Source organism: Podarcis melisellensis, assembly GCF_964234715.1.
Source record: "Podarcis melisellensis genome assembly, chromosome: 7".
Classification (NCBI taxonomy): domain Eukaryota; kingdom Metazoa; phylum Chordata; class Lepidosauria; order Squamata; family Lacertidae; genus Podarcis; species Podarcis melisellensis.
In genome coordinates, this window is record NC_138539.1 from 6,001,194 (window position 1) to 6,008,634 (window position 7,441).

The 7,441-nt window shown below is 45.1% G+C and overlaps 1 protein-coding gene across 5 annotated transcripts in view; it reads left to right on the forward strand.

Moving 5' to 3' along the window:
• PTP4A3 (protein tyrosine phosphatase 4A3) overlaps positions 1-7,441 on the forward strand; it is a 97,230-nt gene that overhangs the window by 64,169 nt on the left and 25,620 nt on the right. The window contains exon 1 of one of the 5 annotated variants that reach the window (XM_081919067.1): positions 286-513. The exons of the other annotated variants lie outside the window; for them this stretch is intronic. The gene's annotated coding sequence lies outside the window, so the exon portion shown is untranslated. Of the gene's footprint in view, positions 1-285; positions 514-7,441 lie in introns of those variants that run through there. 5 annotated transcript variants of the gene reach the window in all.

Consider the following 7,441-nt stretch of genomic DNA (forward strand, 5'->3'; position numbering starts at 1 on the left):
CTCGACACAGCAGTTTCTGGGTTGGAAATAAGAGGAAACTGCCAGTGTGACGAAGGCCTGGCACACCCAAGGCTTCCGTAGGAGGGGCGCACAAGGCTGATGCTTGCCTCCGGCTTATTCTTAGCACGTTGCAAGCTTCAGAGCTCTTGAGTCGCTGCCAGAGCCAGCCCCGGCGCACCGGAGGCACACGCTTTGCCGGTGCTCCTTCTGCCACGCACGAACAGGCTTTCTGGCCGCTCGCAGGAGTGCATCTCCTACTTCAGAGAGAAGAGGCAGCGACGGGGAAGCAAAATGCCTTTGAGGAGGTGGGAGAAACACCTTCGCGCAAAGCGAAGGTAACGTTGGGAAGGTTTAGGAGCCTTCTGCCCTCGATGGACCCGGAACCTACTCGCAGAACCACGTCCCAGGGCTCGCCCAGTGCTTTTGGAGCCGTGTGAGGATTGTAGTGCGTGCCTCAACTTGCCGCACCTGCGCTCGGTGTGCGTTGTGTTGGGAAACTCTGAACAGGGGAAGGTAAGGCACCCGTCGGCTGTTGTTTCCCCCACACGTGTTTTTGGTTTTGTCCAAATGGCACCCACTCTCTAGAGAAGGATGGGCCTGTCTCTCTCTGCAAATCTCGTTGCAAAATGAGCACATTGAACCTAAAATAGTTCGGCTCCTGTTTCTTTTTTTAAAAAAGGAAGACTTCCTCAGCGGTGAGAAGCCAGCTGTTCGTGTGTGTAGTGTGTGTGTGTGTAGATTAGCATCAAAGGAAGGAATAAGGCTGCCATTGTTTGAGAAGCAAAGCAAGGCTTGGGTAGTCATTAAGCACCAATAAAATTACTGTATGAATATTGGTCCCAATCTAGTGCTCTCTGATTCCGATATGATTGCAGAGGTTTCACGTCAGATGGGTCAGAGACCTCCCGATATTACGCATACTGGATTTCAGTTTGGAGGGTCTTTGGTTTAAAGCTGTTCTAAACATGTCTGAGCCCACAGAAGAGGAAACCGAGGCTACACGCATTTCATTGCAACAGAATAAACTGAATTCTATTCAACCCGGTCCCATCTCCTCAATTTCGCGACGAAATGAGGCTGGAGATTTCTCAAAATGTACCTAGCCCCATCTCACTCACTGGTGGTTATCCACACTGTGGATAGGAAACAAGGTTTTTTTGGTGTGTCTCACATCTTCTTCCCTTTCTCTTGTGTTAATGAGACACAAAATTTGTTGGCTTCTAAGTCAGCTGGCCTGTCTTTGCTGATAGCGCAGCACCGCGGGGCATATTGTGCCAAATCCTTCATCATAAGTAAATTTGTTTTGTTTTGTTTTGTTGTTTAATTAAAGAAAAAACCCTATACCTTTTTACTTTACATACCCATGCTCTGACTTCCCCTGTTCTGGAGGGTTTACAGTCTGTAATCTGGCATCTTCTAGAGGAAGGGCATGGCTGCTGTTAATGGGGTGGTAGGAAAGCCTCGCCCAGGACTGATTTCGGGAACAATAGGGAAAGGACAGGAAATTCTTTAGGACACACCCGTTCCCCACAGCTGGGAGCCTCCGCTATCAGGCAACCTGTTGTGCTGTTTTGTTTTGTATTCTGGGCATGTCGTGTGACTGCTTTTCCACGCTTCTCTCTTTGAGCCTCAGTAAAAGCAATTCTCTCCTGGAGTGGTGTGTGTCATAGCTGTCAACCGTCCCTTATTTGGTGGGAAACTCCCTTATCCCAGCGCTGCTGTCCCTTATTGATGATGTCCCTTAAATTTCCCGGGTTTCATGCTCGCCCGGCTCGGGAGGGAAGCAGCAACTCGGGGTCCTCCACCGCGAGAGAGAGCGCACGCACGAGCTGCCGCGTCTCCGTCTCTCCCTTTTCCCCCTCGGGCGCGTCATGAGGAGACGGGTGGCAGTGGGCGGGCAGCCCCTCTCTTGCGAGACTTCCACTGCGCTGCCAGGGGAAGCCAGAGGCGGCAGCTGAGGAGGCGGCCTGAGGGAGGAAGAAGAGGAGGGGATGGGGAGGGACACAGAAGGGTGGCGCTTCAGCGGCCGCGCTGCAACCGCCTCATGCCGGGCTCGTGGGCAGCGTGAGTGAGAGTCTCCCTCCCTCTCTCTCGGGCGGAGAAGGGCCAATGGAACTGCTCGCGCCAGGACGACGGCAGCCCCGATGTGCTGCTTAGCATACCCTCCCCTCCAACCAGTGCAGCACCTTAATGTAGTGATTTCCCCCTTGCATCCCTTTCATAACTCTATTTTTATAAATCATTTGTCCATCCATAGTTTCAATTTTTACTACAAGTTTTCTGTCAATCCTACCAATGTATGTAACTCTTTACAATAGCTTTTCAAATAAATTATAAACTTTCCCCATTCTTTATTAAAGAGGTCCTCTTCCTGGTGTTTAATTCTGCCTGTAAGCTTTGCCATCTCGACGTCGTTCAGCAGTTTTGTCTGCCACTCTTCTTTGGTTGGAGTTGTAGACCCTTAGGATCATCTAGTCCAACCCCCTGCAAAACACAGTCACAGCCAAAGCAGCATGGCTCCATCAGTGACGGATTTATGTATAAGTTAAGCAAAATCCCTTATTTTGTTTTTTTAAAAAAATAATATTTTATTAGATTTTAGGAATAAAAGATTTAGAAAAAGACAAAAATACAAAAAATCACAAAATACAAAAATACAAACATTAAAGCATAAAAAAGAAAGATATAAAAATAAAAAGGCACATACAAGAAAAAAAAGAAGAATACACAAAAATCCCTCTTTTTTGGTTTCTCATCTTTGATTAACTTATTTTCATGACTTCCTCACATCTCCCTTTTTTGTATCCCTTTTAAAATTTGATTCAGCAAATTAATTAAATTTAATTATTTAATTTATCTATTTATCTGTTATAAGTCCAATCTTAACCTTATTACTAGAACCCCTTCAATTCAAATCAATACCATCAACATTCAAAAATTTTACAGTGCTTCTGTAAATAAATTTTAAATTTCCTCCAATCTTCTTCCACCAACTCTTCTCCCTGGTCTCGGATTTCCTTATTTTGGCTGCTGATCCCTTATTTTCAAACCTGTGTTGACAGCTATGGTGTGTGGGTGTGTGTGAATATTTGGGATCTGCTGAGTAGAGCATATGTTTCTCAGTGCTTGTATCTCTCCCAAAAGAGCAAGTGGTGTTGTAGACGGTCCAAGAAGCTGTTCGGTCTGCTTTGCATTATCACCCCGTCTCTTGACCCAGTGGAGAGATGCAAATCTCTTGCCATGTAGCCGGGGCCGAGATCTTTTCAAAGGAAGAAATTTGGCCATGGCTAGATCTTGCTTTGTTGGCAGGGCTCCCGAGAGAGTGAGATAAAAGTTCAAAGCAGCGTTGACAAGCTCTTGGACGTTCCCTCTTGCAGGTGCTGTCGACGTGGTCTGATACCATCATTGCCACGACTTTGCTGGGCTGGGATTTCCCCAGCAGGGGAGGGCTAATCAGAACTTAATAAGGCTGTCGCCAAACTCATCTCCGTGCTGCAAGCCGTTGCGGTTAAAGTGGGACAGAACAAGATATAAGGTCATTGGGAAGATTGGAAATTGTAATAATAATAATAATAATAATAATAATAATAATAATAATAATAATAATTTATTAATTATACCCCACCCATCTGGCTGGGTTTCTCCAGCCACTCTGGGTGGCTTCCAATAGAATATTAAAATACAATAACCTTTTAAAGATTAAAAGCTTCCCTAAACAGGGCTGCCTTCAGATGCCTTCTAAAAGTCGGATAGTTGTTTATTTCCTTGACATGTGATGGGAGGGCGTTCCACAGGGTGGGTGCCACTACTGAGAAGGCCATCTGCCTGGTTCCCTGTAACGTGGCTTCTCGCAGCGAGGGAACTGCAGACGACTCTAGAGGTATGGCTCTCATCTCGCTTTATTGGCCGAGGGAGCCGGCGCACAGCTTCCGGGTCATGTACCCAGCATGACTAAGCCGCTTCTGGCAAACCAGAGCAGAAACACCGTTTACCTTCCCACCAGAATGGTACCTATTTATCTACTTGCACTTTGACGTGCTTTCGAACTGCTAGGTGGGCAGGAGCTGGGACTGAGGAACGGGAACTCACCCCGCGGTGGGGATTTGAACCACTGACCTTCTGATCAGCAAGTCCTAGGCTCTGTGGTTTAACCCACAGCGCCACCCACGTCCCTTTGAGACTCCTTAGGGTAGTGATAAAGCGGGATATCAAATCCAAACTCTTCTTCCTTCCTCTTCTTTCCCCCTGCAAAAAGCTGCAGCTCACCTGCCAGGAAGCGAGTGTAGTGTCTCTGCCCCACATCCGGCGACATATTTATTTCCTCATCTTTTCAATCCCTGACAAGGGCGAGTTCATGCATGTTGATGAACCACGGGAAAAACTTTAAAATCACCCGAGGTCACTGAACCACCCTGCTCTTCTGAGTCAGCAGTTTACAATATTCAGCTGCAAGTTGTTCAGTAACGGCTGTTTGCAACCAATGCTTGCATATGTATGAGTTAGCTCCAAACTGCTGGCGTTGCAGGTTTCAGGTTCCGGGTGCAGTTGGGAAGTCCATGCCATAACGCCCGGCAGCTGGCAGGGGCAAGAAGGGAAGAGGGGTGATATCCACAGGCAACCATCTCAAGACGCTTGGTCCAGGTGCTTTCCTTCCTGGCGAAGGGTCACATCACACTGATTGAGGCATCTAAGGACCAGGTAACAGGTGTTGAGAAAGACCTTCCTTGGCTAGAGAACTCCTATTTGGAGACTTCCCTGGCTTTTTTTCTGGCCCATGTAGGACCAGTCTGGATAGTTAGCCTTGGTGAAGACTTGACGTTTTCATCCCCCAAAAATTTTTGATTTGAGTTTCCATTGAAACGAGGCTTTATTTTCATGTTTTCATGTTGTAATTTAATCTTGTTTTTAAGTTGTATTTCAATCAATTTGTTTTATATCGGGTGTTAGCCGCCCTGAGCCCGATCTAGGCTGGGTAGGGCGGGGTATAAATAAAATTATTATTATTATTATTATTATTATTATTATTGAGCTGCTAGCCATCCAGTCTGACTATGACAGCACTAGATGGTCAGATAATCTGATCTGGTATAAAGTAGCTTCGTGGGAGAAGTTGCACTCAGACTCTCAAAATCCTCTTGCTTCGACACGCAGACTCATTAAAACATGGTGCTGTCGCCATTCCCCGCGTTCTCTGAGCTCTCAGATCATTTGCTGAACCCCTTCATTACAGAATTGTAGAGTTAGAAAGGACCCGAAGAGTCGTCTTGTCAGCATCCTTCGGGGGTCAAGAAGCCAACTGGCTAGTCCTCAGCTGGATTGTGCCCTTCCAGCCATGACGATCCCTCGACCTCTGGCTAGACGTAAATCAGCGACTCAGGCTTCAAAGCCTGAGCGCACTTTTATCAGCAGAGCAAACTGTGCAAACGGAAGAGGCGTGAGGCTTGTGGAAACATACTAATAAGCTACGGATTTATTAAGCATAAATCAGGACAAAGAAAACATGTCGTCTCTCATTGCCGTCTCCTCAGAGAGTCAAAAGCCAAAGCGATACACAACAGAAGTTCCCAGCAAACTGTGCTGGAATGTAAACAGACATGTGGCATGTAACAATCTCACACGTCTGCAACTAAAGGTGGAAATTTCCAACGCGTCTAACCCAGCAGTTGAAATTTGCCAGGTAGATTTTGCACCTGGCTGCGGGCCAGTTGTCACCAAGTGAAGAGGGCCTTCTTGGTAGTGGCACCTGTGGAACACCCTCCCTTTAGATGTCAAGGAGATAAAGAACCGCACAACTTTTAGAAGACATCTGAAGGCAGCCCTGTATCAGGAAGTTTTTAATGCCTTGTGTTTTGCTATTTTTATATATATGTTGTAAGCTGCCCAGAGTGGCTGGGGAAACCCAGCCAGATAAGTGAAGTATAAATAATAGAATTTGTATTTATTATTATTATTATGAAGATGCCCGGGTGCCAAGATGGTACCTGATGCCTCCACAATCTGGAGGTAATTGCCTGGGAATCCCTGGATATTGGCTACTTTCACAGATACACAACACATCCTATAGAATTCTATCTGTGACATTTTATCTGCACAGACAGAACAAATGTCAGGAACCCCCGACAAAAGAGGAAAGGACTAAGTTGAGCAGCAAGGATCCTAATTGCTAAAAACTGGGAAAAAGAAACCGTGCCAACAAAAAAGGAATCGTAAGACAAACTGTTAGAGTATATTGAACTGGCTATCAGTGGTTCTCAACCTGTGGGTCCCCAGATGTTGTTGGACTACAACTCCCATCATCCCTGAGCTCTGACCTTGCTAGCTAGGCATGATGGGAGTTGTAGTCCAACAACATCTGGGGACCCACAGGTTGAGAAAGGCTGGGTTGGATTAACAGAGGCAATTAGAGATCACACCAGACAAGAATACTTCACAAAACAGTGCCCTGAAATACATTCCTGGACTTGTTTCAATTAATGTCTGCAGGAGACTTTGCGGATATTTAAGTTATAATTAGAAAAATCTTAATAATTATTCGTAAAGGAAACAGTTTGTAAGAAGTAAATAAGGAGGTCAGATACAGGATAAAGGAAGTCATTTATTTGGTTGTTTGTACAGTGGTACCTCGCAAGACGAATGCCTCGTAAGACGAAAAACTCGCAAGACGAAAGAGTTTTTCATTTTTTGAGTTGCTTCACAAGACGAATTTCCCTATGGGCTTGCTTTGCAAGACGAAAACGTCTTGCGAGTTTGTTTCCTTTTTCTTAAAACCGTTAATACCCAGGGAATCCGTGCTTTGCAAGACGGAAAAACTCGTAGAACGAAAAAACTCGCAGAACGAATTAATTTCGTCTTGCGAGGTACCACTGTATTGTTGTATGTTATGTTCACTGTATGTTCCATTCACGTTTAATGTGTATTGGGAGTGAGGGGTTTGTGTTACGTTGTAAATAAAATTCGAATAAAATTAAATAATTGAAATTGCAAGCAGGTCTTGGAAGTTTAAGCAAGGGAAGGATTGTAAGAATGAAGGGAATAAAGAAATTTATAGTAGAATAAGAATTGTGTATAAGGCATAGAGATGGAAAGACCTTGGGAGGCGGAATGGGGGGAAAAACAGGTTTTTTTCCACAAAGCGCTTTTTTTTCCCAGGAAAAAAACCACACTGTGGAATATTCCAACTATATCAAACTGATTGTTTTTTCATTTTTTTCGGGGGGGGGCTGGGTTTCCCCCCAAAAAATTTCCAGGGTTATTTCCAGGCCTTGCCATCTCTAATGAGGCAGCAGGTAATTTGTCTGTAGGGGAAAACCACATGAGTGTAAGGCTTGGAAGTCAAATCGCTAAGAAAAGTGTATGAATTGCACTTTGTGTAAAGTTTATAAAACCAATAAGAATTTAAATATAAAAAAGAATGAATTTGAGGAACCAAAGAGTCATATTG